The following is a 14,146-nucleotide window of genomic DNA, read 5'->3' as shown; positions in this document are numbered from 1 at the left end:
AATGATGAAGAGAAATATAGATAAATATATCTATTTGCACTTTCCCTAAGCTAGAAGCCTTTTACTAATGCCTATACTATAGCTTTGCTCAGTCCAAACTGTTTAGTTTATGTAATATATTTAGTTTTGAGGGGGGACAGCATGTCTTAGCATCTGTGCGAGATTGTTAATGTGTGTTTCTACAGTGTAACTCGCTGCCAAGAACATTATCTATTGTCCTAAAGCATGCAGGCAAGAATTTACAGCAGTTAGTAGAAGCTACAGAAGAATAGCTTGGGACAGAGATGTAGAGGCAAATTACTGTGGCAAAGTAAAATAAATGGTGTACCGTACACTAGCAAAAATATGTGTATAGTACAGTAGCCATCCAGCCAGGGGCCAAGATATGTGTACAGTGAAGTAGCCAGCCAGAGGCCATGGCATAGTATACATAGTATATTTGTTGCACTCATTGCCACTTTTATTGGTCAGATGTTATTTCAATGTTCCTTTTCAATGCTGTGAATGATAGTATATTTATTTATTGGTCACTGCTGAACAAAATCTGCTCCACTGTATTTGAAGTAAACAACCCAGAGATTTGCAAATTCACTTGTATCAAGCAAGTGCTGACCACTGATTTGCTTATGGCCACAGAAACTGGCATCAGCATCTCTTCAACTAATGTTTTATCAGAGTTGTATTTCTTTGCCAGTCTGGGATAATGGTGCTGGCTTCTGAAGGTGACAACAATTCTTATAAAACAAAAATGATTTTAGTAAGACTGACAACCGGCTATGGGTTATGTCCCTAGGGATCAGGCCTAGCGACAGGGGGTACTAGGGGTAGAGCTGTGCCAGGCCCCGAGGACTCAGGGGCACAAACCTAATCTCTGCCGCGGGTCCGCGACTAATAGTAAATAACTACTTCAGTGCCCTGCTGGCCACCCGCCTGGCTTGTGTAAACTAAAGTATTACCCACTGCTCCCCCCCAAAGGGTAACCCCATCGCCCACCCCGCCCCAGGCCCATCACTACTCAATTGTATGGAGTGTAGTTGGGGGTTGGACGCTGGCATCATGATGCTCTGCGGCTGCGCTGGCCAACCTGCCTGTACATATAGATCTATATATGTATTGTCGAAGCTGAATAATTGAGTAAGACAAGTTCAGTTTAAAATTCAATCGTAGCGACGCCATCTTGCGACTGGCCGCAAGACTCCATTTTAGAAATGCGATCGCAAGACGCCATTTTGCAAATGGCCGTCTAAGCGCCATTTTAGATAAACTCACATTTTAGTACATGTGGCGATAATACCATTAGCATCATGCGAAGGCATCTGTGACCATTATCATATGAAGCAAGTGGCCAGGTGACAACTGGTTTGGGTAGATAAAGTTTCCTGCATAGTGTTTGTTCACTACGGGTTGTCTGGCTAGCATAAATAAGCAAGCTTCCTGCAATGACACAGGAAAGGTGGGAGGGCCGCTGACAGGAGATGTAGAACTATCTGGCCCAGCATGCTAAAATGTTAGAGACAAGGCACTTATCCTCACACACACATTAAATATGTCTTTATATCAAACCCCGAATACTCACACATTTCATATTCACACATAAGGTTCCATAAGCATCAAAATGTATGACTCAAGTTGGTTAAGTTAGTTTAAATGCTAAGAAATAACTAAGGTATTATACATGATAAGCAAGGTGTGTTTGGTCTCGTTCTGATGCATAAGCTTTTTACAGGATCCCGGTGTTATCGGTGGAGAGATCGCATCATGCAAACTCAAGTTACGGATCGCAGAACTTACAAGCAACAAAATGTTATCTCTGGGTCCGGAGGCGCAGCGTATGTATACTGTACTTGGGTCTGTATTATTTCCTTTTTACGCCTAAATTATGTATGTATAGATTGCGTGTAACTGACTGTACTTTTACCTGAATAATACTTGTGCGTTGGAACCACAGATTTCACTCCTGTCTTTCTTTGCGGTCATACTGCGTACGCAATTAGCGTTGTGTTTAGAGGTTTATAGGAAGGTTTTCAGAAGGTATAGGCAGGGGTATATAGAGGTTCATTTCTAATATTGTTAGTTGGGGGCTCGTGAAGAAGTCACTTACCTGCTCACACGGTACATACGGTCATCGATATTTCAGCAAAGGGTGGAGTGGCCACATGCAGGGTTTGCCTGCAACCGCTTTGTGCTGAAAGATCGCTATCCGTCTCCGTGTGAATTAAGGAAGCTGACTAGAATCCAGGGACAAGAGAAGAAAAAGTTTGTTTTCCTCTGTTGATAGAACCTTGTGTTTAGAGGGGTGCCGCAGTATTGCGTACGCGGCTAAAACGCATTTTTGCGTATGCAGTTAAAAAGTCATTATACGGTTGTGTGGTAGTCGCATAATTGTGTATGCGGCCGTTAGCACAATAGCGTATACGCACTTCCGGTTCTGCTGCCACGTGTTTGAACAAAGCCATTGAAGTTTACATTTTTTTTCTATTACCAATATCTGGGTTAAACGTGTATTTTTCTGCGCAGGAAAAAGTGTGTAACAGTGAGTGCATTGTTGATAGGGGTAATTTATTCCCTAAAGTTAAGGGTATCGTATCGTGTTAGACCGTTTCCCAGATTTGGTAGTTTTGACAAAAATGTGTTCGATAATGTCCAGGATCACATCAGTATGGTGCGATCCCGAGAGAAAAAGATTAAGTATTTTGAATGTTTAAAACTATGGCAGCATGAAGGGGATGCTTGGCTTAAAAATGTGCAAATGACGCAAACTAGCGTTGCGAACGCATTGCCAGAAAATACATCCACGACGCTGAATTGCAATTCGGGCGAGCCGCAAATTGGCGCTCACGTGCGGCAAGGTAGCGTCGTGGAGAGTATTGCCAGCAGTTCACGCTCACCTCCCCCACCTTATGTGGACTGAGGTGCAAGTACAGTTACCAAAAATACCAACAAAAATGTAACAAGTAATTTGTACCCCCTCTTAAGTAACCATAAAGAAAATATTTATGACGTAGATGATGAGCCTATTGTAATGTCTGCCATTTCCCATGCTGTGCAAATGATAGATGCTGCATCACCACAATCATGGGTGGTGCCGCCATCTCCATCGGTAACAGCAAGGGAAGTGTTAATACACTCTGCACCCATTGAGGAAGTTGTTAATACCATACGTAGCAGCAGCAGATTAAACCCCCAGCCAGGTAATCAGGTCAGAGGTAGCAACGCTGCCGGTCTGCATCCCTTCGGGCAATAACTGTTCCGAATGGAAATGCGGATGCAAACGGTGTAGTGCCCACTAGGGAAGTAGTAGTGCATTGTCCATGGACAAAGGTAGAACTAAATTCCATCATTAATGATTTCCCTGATCCAAAAAAAGAATTAGCCAAATCTCAAAGATTTTTGAGAAATTTGGGTAGTTCTCATGAGCCCACTAATAAAGATTGGCGTGTAGTGTTAAGGACCTGTCTACCACGCAATACCGACGTGACAAAATTTATCACGGATTGTGTATTGGATGGCGACGTTCCCTTAACAGACCAAGTAAACCAAGGTAACATTTCCCGCATTGTGACTCAACTGGGTATATATTTTCCGGTAGTAGTTAACTGGAACAAAATCTTCACAATCAAACAAAAGGAGAGTGAAACTGCAGAAGACTATTGCGATCGGGCTCTGCAGACTATCACCCAGTACACTGGGATAGAAGATATTAAAGATAGCATTCACCACAGGGGAATGATAGTCACAATATTAATGGACGGTTTAAAAGAGAATTTAAAAACTCGGGTTCAGACCTCACAGCCTGGCTGGAGGGGACTTACAATAGATAACCTCATAGAGTCTGCCATAGAACATGACAAAAACATCTCAAAAAAGAGGGAGAACCAGAGCGAAAAATTAATGGCTGTCAGTATACAAGCTCTGGAGGGAATGACAGTAACACCACAGCCAACAGACACGCTTGCACTTGCACACACACTCATGTCAGAACAAGTTGCTCTCACTAACCCCACTCAACAACAAACACAACTCTATCCCACTAACCCAATGCAACCACAGGTCCCAGGATATCCACTTACTTCTTATCCCCCACAATACCCTTACCCTCCCTATCCTTACCCATATCCACCACCTTTACCCTCTGCTCAAACTCCACAACAACACATGCTTTCACCTGAATAACAGACATGTTTTAATTGCAAACAAACAGGACACTTAAGTAGAAACTGCACAGTAAAAAGAGCATGGACCCCACACCAAGGGAAACCTGGATATCCCCATAAGGGATATGCACAGAGATCAGCAAATATTCAGCAAGCACCAGCTCCAATTGTAGCCGTAAATGCTTTATTGGAGAATGGTAGCCAACGATAGGGGTCAGGTCATACCTGTAGTCTACAGATAGTCAGGTTAACGGGAAGTACTAGGGAAGAACCGGTCTTGATGGTTGATGTAGCTGGTACTGAATATCCTTTTCTTGTAGACACAGGGGCAACCAAGTCAGTGATGAAATCTCCCGTTAATTTACAGGTGACCAACGAGACAATACCAACAATGGGTGTGACAGGTAAAGTGGAACGTTATCCTTTAACAAAGTCCGCAGAGGTTAGTATTGGGCCGTTGCATACCAGACATTCTTTTCTCCTGGCTGCCGCGGCTCCTACTAACCTGCTGGGCAGAGACTTGTTATGTAAAATGGGATGTGTCATATATTGCACCCCTGATGGTGTATATTTAGATATCCCAGAGAGAATGGTATATGAGGTGTGGGATATGTTAGACACTCCTCAAAGGATAATGTATCACTCTACCGTTTTAAAAGAAAATCCATCACAAGTAGATGAAATGTCCCAAATTCCAGATTCCCTTTGGACAAAAGATGGACAGGACACTGGATTAATGGCAAACGTAAGCCCGGTAATGGTAAACTTAAAAAGCGGTAGGCAAGCTCCAAAAATTCCCCAGTACCCACTAAAACAGGAAGTAGAACTAGGAGTGTTTCCAATAATCGAGCGATTATTGCAACAGGGAATTTTAGTTCGTACAGCTAGTGTAGCCAACAGTCCCATCTTTCCAGTAAAGAAGAGTGGTGGGAGGGGTTATAGGCTGGTGCAAGACCTTAGAGGTGTTAATAAGGTAGTAGAGAGCCAATTCCCTGTAGTGCCGAATCCAGCTGTCATCCTGATGCAGATCCCACCAAATGCAACCCATTTCACTGTCATTGACCTCTGTTCTGCTTTCTTCTCTGTGCCTCTCCACCCTGACTGTCAGTACCTATTCGCATTCACATACAGAGGTGTGCAATATACATGGACACGATTGCCCCAAGGTTTCATAGACAGCCCCAGTATTTTCTCCCAGGCATTGCATGACTGTTTACAAGCTTTTCAACCTGCCAATGGATCAGTTCTAATTCAATATGTGGACGATTTATTGCTATGTTCTGACTCTTTTATGTCATGTGTGAATGATACTAAACTTTTGTTACTTCATCTCTCGCATACAGGACACAAAGTGGCTAAGGACAAGTTACAGCCGTGCCAGCCCAGAGTAAAATATTTGGGACACCTCCTAACCCAGGGGTTACAACATCTCACAAATGATAGAATCCAGGCCATACAAAACATGACACTGCCGCAGAATCAACAGCAAATTCGTACCTTCTTGGGAATGTGTGGATATTGCCGAACGTGGATCCCAGGTTTTTCTATTTTGGCCTTGCCTTTACAGGAACTAGTCTCTTCCTCAAAGCCCAATAGCGTCACACACACTGAGGAATCAGAACAGGCTTTTCTTAATCTTAAGGATAGTCTGACAAAAGCTCCTGCATTGGGAATACCCGATTATGAAAAACCTTTTGATTTATATTGTACGGAAGCCGATGGTTGTGCTGCAGGTGTCCTTACACAAAAACATGGTGATGCCAGTAGGCCCGTAGCATACTACAGTGCCCAATTGGACACGGTAGCAAGATCACTCCCCACCTGTTTGAGAAGTGTAGCAGCTACCGCTTTATTGGTGAGTAAAAGTGAGGACGTAGTATTGGGCCATGCTATGATTGTCTACACTCCCCATGCTGTATCTGCTCTGTTGAACTCAGCTCAAACCAGACACGTCTCCTTGGCTAGGTTCACCAAATGGGAACTAGCCCTAATCGCTCCTGTAAATATTACTGTTAAACGTTGCAGTACGCTGAATCCAGCAACATACCTACCATATGTACAACATGATGTACAAAGGGTGGAAGGAGAGGAGTTGCTGGCGGGAGGTGAGTTCAGCAGACATGATGACACTCACGATTGTATGACATATCTGAATCAGACCTTTACTGCTAGACCTGACATACATGACACACCTTTAGAGAATGTGGATGTGACTTTCTATACGGATGGGAGTTGTCATAGACAAACAGACACAGGTGAATTATGTACAGGTTATGCTGTTGTAAATGACACAGACATCATGGAAGCTAAACCTCTCAGTCCTCCTCACTCAGCCCAGGTGGCAGAGTTAGTAGCACTGACTAGAGCATGTGAACTGGCAGCAGGCAAATCTGCTAACATTTACACGGTCTTGAGGTACGCGTTCGGGGTGGTGCACGATTTTGGGGCTCTATGGCGTCTGAGAAATTTTATGACAGCAGCAGGCACACCAGTTGCACACTCCCGACACATAAAACATCTCTTAGAAGCAATCCAACTGCCCAAGGCAGTGGCAGTAATTAAATGCAAAGCCCACACATGTGAGGATGACCCGGTGTCACTGGGCAACAACAGAGCTGATGAAGCTGCAAAATGGGCAGCAGGGTTAAAAATGTCTTCCCCGATTGAAACAATTATGTCATTCCAAACCATTGATATGCTGAAATTGAGATGCAAAATTTGTGTTCAATTCAGGAAAAATCCATATGGAAGTCCAAGGGGTGTGGGGAAGTCCTCTGAGCTCTGGAGGGACGGACATGGTAAGCCAGTAGCCCCCAAGGCATATTACCCCAGCCTGGCTGAGGCAGCACATGGTCTGACTCACCTGGGCAAACAGGGTATGTGCAAGTTGGTGAGGGCATACTGGTGCGCACCAGGTTTTTCTTCACAAGCAGAGAAGATAGCAATGTCCTGTCTGACCTGCTTGAGAAAGAACATAGGGAAAGCGATCCCTACCGAACCGTCCCACATTCCTCCGACTGATGGACCTTTCCAGGTGATACAAATTGATTTCATCCAATTACCACCCTGCAGGAACCTTAAGTATGTACTAGTGTGCACAGATGTGTTTTCTAACTGGGTTGAGGCCTACCCAGCGGCCACTAATACTGCTGCGTTTACTACCAAGAAAATAGTTCAGGAATTTGTATGCAGGTACGGTATCCCTAGAATCATTGAGAGTGATAGGGGTACCCATTTCACAGGTGATGTTTTTCAAAATATGTGTAAGCTGATGGCTATTAATAGCCGACTTCACACCTCCTACCGACCGCAAGCCAGTGCCAAGGTAGAGAGGATGAACGGGACTATTAAAAATAAGCTAAGTAAAATCATGGCAGAGACTGGACTAGGATGGCCAGAAGCGTTACCTTTGGTCCTACATAGCAATAGGACCACTCCTAGACCTCCTCTGAATCTGTCCCCATTTGAAATACTATTCGGCAGACAACCTCATTTGATTAGAAGTCCCCAGGAAGACTTGAAGGGTAACAACGAGGTAACTGTAAAGTATCTTATATCAATGAGTAGGCAGTTAAAGCAACAGCAGCAGAAATTTAAATTGTTATCTAATGATATGCCTGAAACTGTCATGATGTTGAACCAGGAGAATATGTAATGATCAGAAATTTCTTGCGTTCAGGTTGTTTGACTGATCGGTGGGAAGGTCCATACCAGGTGCTGCTGACGAGTACTACATCTTTGAAGATGGCCGAGAGAGATACCTGGGTCCATTCCACTCACTGCAAAAAGGTCAATCAACCGGTGGAGAAACAAGGCGGAGACAAGGCTGATCGTGTGGACCTGTCGCTCGCGAACTTGTTCCGGGAGGATTGAAAAGGTCGTAGTGAGATACCTGAACCGAGAGAAATTTTTTAGGACTTGTTGTTAAAATGGACAGGCCTGCTGTGTTCATTCTCATATTCTCTTTTAGAGTGTTCACCATCCTGGTCAGTTCGGGAATATCCAGTGTCTGTGATGGGGGACCGATTGAGGAAACAGGAGCTGATGGCAGTGCTGATGGAGTGGAGAAAGGAGGAGTGCAATGCCAATCAGGGGAGTGTCTGACCAATCTTAGTACTGTTATTGTTAAGAGAGCTGTCATTCCGGATACTCGGGGAAGGTGTGGAGGTTTATCGTCTGAAGATTCCTGTATTTGTGAGTTTTGTGGGTCCCTAGTTGATGAGAACTGTATCCAATGGTGCCAACCTAAATATAACCCGTACTGGGGAGGGTATCCTTTAGAGGATTATCACAGCATGGTAGGCAAAGTGTTAAATCAAACTGATTGCTGGGTGTGTTCACATGTGCCACAGGGACAGCATAATGTAGGGTTGGTGCCATTTCCGCTGAATCCCATGGAAATTTTAGATTTACAAAAAGGGAAAACTTTGGATGGAAAATTCCTCTCATCCAAACCACCTCATTTCAAACCCAATCAATTCCAAGTAGATAGATCACTTTTGTGTTTAAACATATCCAACCCCAATAAACCCGGAGGTTGGGAAGTGACGGGGAATAACCAGACGATGAGCTACTCACAAAGAGCTGACAATAAGTCCATAAACTATGATCTGTTACACTCAATTAAATCAAGTGGGAAACATTTTAGGTACCGGTATACATTGAGTTCCACCAAAGAAATGATTGGTAAAGTACCAGATGGTTATTGTGCTAAAATAATACAACCCGAAACTTGCATATACCAAATGGAAGAGCCTGAGATAGGATTGTTTGCAAGAGAAATGTGTTTAATGATAATGATGCATACTATTCCTTATGTTCTCCCTGATAATGTATATTTTATATGTGGAAGAAAAGTGTATAAATGGCTCTCCCCGAGTTCCGAAAGTTTGTGTTATCTGGGAAGAGTAGTCCCAGAAGTTATGACCCTCACACATGTTGAAATGTTGGGAATAAATAAAAACACACCGTCACCATATCTTCACACGCAATATGAACACAGAGGCAAGAGAAATATGATACCTGGTGATATGCATAAAGCCGCTCAGTTAATCAGTGAGACAACTGGCTTCCAAGTTTTAGTTGCCCTGGATCCCACCAGAATTGCTAGGGGTACATTAAATTTTAGATATATCCAGGAACTTGCTAAATTAATAGAGAATATCACCGAGATGTACGATGACACATTCAGGTACACGGGGAGAGAATTGCAAGCGTACAAGAAAGAACTAGTGCAACACAGGCTAGTGTTGAATTATTTAACCGCTGTTACTGGAGGGTATTGCGTAACGTTAGCCACCCAATTTGGAGTAAAATGTTGCACTTATGTCACCAATGATACCAGCGACCCTAAGGAGGTGATAGACCAGAAGATGGATGAGATTCTGTAGCTAAAGTGGGAATTTCGTAAGAACCATAACGCATCAGTGGCTGAAGCAGGGGAAAAGATAGAAGGATGGGTGTCATGGCTGAACCCAGTTAAATGGTTCTCGGGTCTAGGGGAAAGGGTCCAGGAAGTGATCGCCAGCATAGGCAAATTCTTGATCCTTATACTGATTGTCATCATAATAATTGGCATATGCGTCCGGTGTGTTCCTATTGTGTTGAAGTGTGGAAAATGTAAAAATAGAGTAAAACAAAAGAATGAAATTAAGATGGTGGTCAGAAATGATAATATGTATACCGAGGTAGATACAGAACTGCATTACAACCCTGCGCTAGGAAGTACCATCATTTAAATGTATAACATTTAGACATGCATACAAGATATTATTGAAATGTTATTTATAGAACACCTCAGATAATGTCAAGTCTCAAATTCCCCTTCAAGACTGCTGTTATAAGACTGCTGCATTCCCACACCTGTCACATGATCTCCCAAGATCCGCGGTGTGCGTATAATAGTAGTTTTATGTCCCCACCCAGAGACACATTATTGATGGATTAAGGAACACCTTGTGCCATCCCAGAATAACACTAAATAATATGTAAATGTAAGCCTAAAATACATTTATATAACAGATTGTGATAGCATGTTGTTGCTATCAAAGGGTGGACTGTCGAAGCTGAATAATTGAGTAAGACAAGTTCAGTTTAAAATTCAATCGCAGCGACGCCATCTTGCGACTGGCCGCAAGACTCCATTTTAGAAATGCGATCGCAAGACGCCATTTTGCGAATGGCCACCTAAGCGCCATTTTAGATAAACTCACATTTTAGTACATGTGGCGTTAATACCATTAGCATCATGCGAAGGCATCTGTGACCATTATCATATGAAGCAAGTGGCCAGGTGACAACTGGCTTGGGTAGATAAGTTTCCTGCATAGCGTTTGTTCACTACGGGTGGTCTGGCTAGAATAAATGAGCAAGCTTCCTGCAATGACACAGGAAAGGTGGGAGGGCCTGCTGACAGGAGATGTAGAACTATCTGGCCCAGCATGCTAAAATGTTAGAGACAAGGCACTTATCCTCACACACACATTAAATATGTCTTTATATCAAACCCCGAATACTCACACATTTCATATTCACACATAAGGTTCCATAAGCATCAAAATGTATTATTCAAGTTGGTTAAGTTAGTTTAAATGCTAAGAAATAAAGGTTTTTGATAACTAAGGTATTATACATGATAACACCTTTGTTTGGTCTCGTTCTGATGCATACGCTTTTTACAGCATCCCGGTGTTATCGGTGGAGAGATCGCATCATGCAAACTCAAGTTACGGATCGCAGAACTTACAAGCAACAAAATGTTTAGCTGATGAAATGTTACAGGAGGCGTTACCAGAAAGACTCCGGCTGTTAGAGGCAGGGAAAGTCTATTTGAAACAACCTGTTAAATGTGCCGTAACATATGCTTCTCCACTGGGAACCAATGATATCAGCAGGAAAATTCCCCTTTGTCCTGCTTTAGTCTGGGGGGAATAAATACATGTGCCCATATACTGGTTTAGGAGTCCATGCTGAAGGTTGTATGTACTAGGGGTCTCTAGTCTGAGGTCTATCTCTGGGTCCGGAGGCGCAGCATATGTATACTGTACTTGGGTCTGTAGTATTTCCTTTTTACGCCTAAATTATGTATGTATAGATTGCGTGTAACTGACTGTACAGATTCCACTCCTGTCTTTATTTGCGGTCATACTGTGTACGCAATTAGCGTTGTGTTTAGAGGTTTATAGGAAGGTTTTCAGAAGGTATAGGCAGGGGTATATAGAGGTTCATTTCTAATATAGTTAGTATATACTGTGTGTGTATATATATATTACACATAGAGAGAGAGAGAGAAAGATCTATATATATATATATATATATATATATATATATATATAGATAAAACAGCAGGAAACGGTAGCAGCACTCCGAGTCTTAAATAGGCAAATTGATTAATGTATTTAATCCATGTTTAGAAAAACAGGCCAACGTTTCGGGGCATCAGCGCCCCTTTGTCAAGGTGAGTAACAAAAAGGTTACTCACCTCGACAAAGAGGTGCTGATGCCCCGAAACGTCGGCCTGTTTTTCTAAACATGGATTAAATACATCAATTTGTCTATTTAAGACTCGGAGTGCCGATACTGTTTCCTGCTGTCTTGTTTGCCCCTGGGCATATTATTCTACAGGAGTTTGAGAGTGCCGGACTATTGCAACACACACACACACACACACACACACACACATTATATATATATATATATATATATATATATATATATTTTCAACACTTAACTGCCGGCACTCCTATACAACTCAGCAGCAGGTCCTGGTGCTCCTTTCAGACTAACATCACTCCAGGCAGGAAAAGGCACTCAGACGTTCAATGCATAATAAAAATGGATATATTTAGGCAACGTTGCAACCCCCTTTGTCAAGCCATCACCAGCAAAATAACATTGTTATATAGATCCATATATTATAATATACAGTCAGGTCCATAAATATAGGGACATTGACAGAATTTTCATATTTTGGCCTCTATTCACCACCACAATGGCTTTGAAATGAAACAAACAAGATGTGCTTTAACTGCAGACTTTCAGATTTAATTTGAGGGTAATTACATCCAAATCAGGTGAACAGTATAGGAATTACAACGGTTTCTATATGTGCCTCCCACTTTTTAAGGGGCCAAAAGTAATGGGACAAACTAAACAATCCTAAATCTAACTTTCTCTTTTTAATACTTTGTTGTAAATCCTTTGCAGGCAATTACAGCCTGAAGTCTGGAACGCATAGACATCACCAGATGCTGGGTTTCATCCCTGGTGATGCTCTGCCAGGCCTCTACTGCAAATGTCTTCAGTTCCTGCTTGTTCTTGGGGCATTTTCCCTTCAGTTTTGTCTTCATCAAGTGAAATGCATGCTCAATCGGATTCAGGTCAGGGGATTGACTTGGCCATTGCATAACATTCCACTTTTTAGCCTTAAAAAACTCTTTGGTTGCTTTTGCAGTATGCTTCGGGTCATTGTCCATCTGCACTGTGAAGCTCCGTCCAATGAGTTCTGAAGCATTTGACTGAATATGAGCATATAATATTGCCCGAAACACTTCAGAATGCATTCTGCTGCTTTTGTCAGGAGTCACATCATAAATAAATACAAGGGAACCAGTTCCATTGGCAGCCATACATGCCCACACCATGACACTACCACCACCATGCTTCACTGATGAGGTGGTATGTTTTGGATCATGAGCAGTTCCTTTCCTTCTCCAAACTCTTCTCTTCCCATCACTCTGGTACAAGTTGATCTTTGTCTCATCTGTCCATAGGATGTTGTTCCAGAACTGTAATGGCTTTTTTAGATGCTGTTTGGCAAACTCTAATCTGGTCTTCCTGTTTTTGTGGCTCACCAATGGTTTACATCTTGTGGTGAACCCTCTATATTAACTCTTGTGAAGTCTTCTCTTGATTGTTGACTTTGACACATATACACCTACCTCCTGGAGAGTGTTCTTGATTTGGCCAACTGTTGTGAAGGGGTTTTTCTTCACCAGGGAAATAATTATTCTGTCATCCACCACAGTTGTTTTCCGTGGTCTTCCGGGTCTTTTGTTGTTGCTGAGCTCTCCGGTGCGTTCTTTCTTTTTAAGAATGTTCCAAACAGTTGATTTGGCCACACCTAATGTTTTTGCTATCTCTCTGATGGGTTTGTTTTGATTTTTCAGCCTAATGATGGCTTGCTTCACTGATAGTGACAGCTCTTTGGATCTCATCTTGAGAGTTGACAGCAACTGATTCCAAATGCAAATGTCACACCTAGAATCAACTCCAGACCTTTTACCTGCTTAATTGGTAATGAAATAACGAGGGAATAGCCCACACCTGTCCATGAAATAGCTTTTGAGTTGATAGTCCCATTACTTTTGGCCCCTTAAAAAGTGGGAGGCACATATAGAAACAGTTGTAAATCCTACACCGTTCACCCGATTTGGATGTAATTACCCTCAAATTAAATCTGAAAGTCTGCAGTTAAAGTACATCTTGTTTATTTCATTTCAAAGCCATTGTGGTGGTGTATAGAGGCCAAAATATGAAAATTCGGTCAATGTCCCAATATTTATGGACCTGACTGTATATAATGTGTATTGGGAGGGATGTGTGGAGGAGGGGTTGAAGGGGGTGCCCCAGAAAGATCTGTGTAATGGGCCCCAAGATTTCTGTTGCTGGCCCTGCTGGTGATATCACGGACATATTTAAATTTACTGTTAAATTATGAGCTTCTTTCATTTGCAAACATTAAATATTTTCTTCATCTATGTAAGTTTGCCCAATTCAACTTTTTCTGACATGCTTTAAAAACTTCAAGTAAGACTCAAGTGAACACAAAGCTGTACAGATCAATGTCATAGAGGTCTTCTGCTGGTCTTGCCACATTGATAAAACATTAATGATACTGTATCCGTATACCCACAGATTTGTACTCAGAGAATAAAGATACATGCCGGGTTCTCTTCCTTCACAGTATTGTAGCAAACTCCTGAGCAGGCCAT

The 14,146-nt window shown here is 42.4% G+C and overlaps 1 protein-coding gene across 7 annotated transcripts in view; it reads right to left on the bottom strand.

Annotated features, from left to right (window-relative positions):
* ELMO1 (engulfment and cell motility 1) overlaps nucleotides 1–14,146 on the bottom strand; it is a 487,164-nt gene that overhangs the window by 160,997 nt on the left and 312,021 nt on the right. The window lies entirely within an intron of this gene.

Source organism: Taudactylus pleione, unplaced genomic scaffold, assembly GCF_031769625.1.
Source record: "Taudactylus pleione unplaced genomic scaffold, aTauple2 ptg000181l, whole genome shotgun sequence".
Taxonomy (NCBI): domain Eukaryota; kingdom Metazoa; phylum Chordata; class Amphibia; order Anura; family Myobatrachidae; genus Taudactylus; species Taudactylus pleione.
The sequence above is the reverse complement of the archived record's forward strand: the minus strand, read 5'-3'. Positions and strand labels throughout refer to the sequence as shown.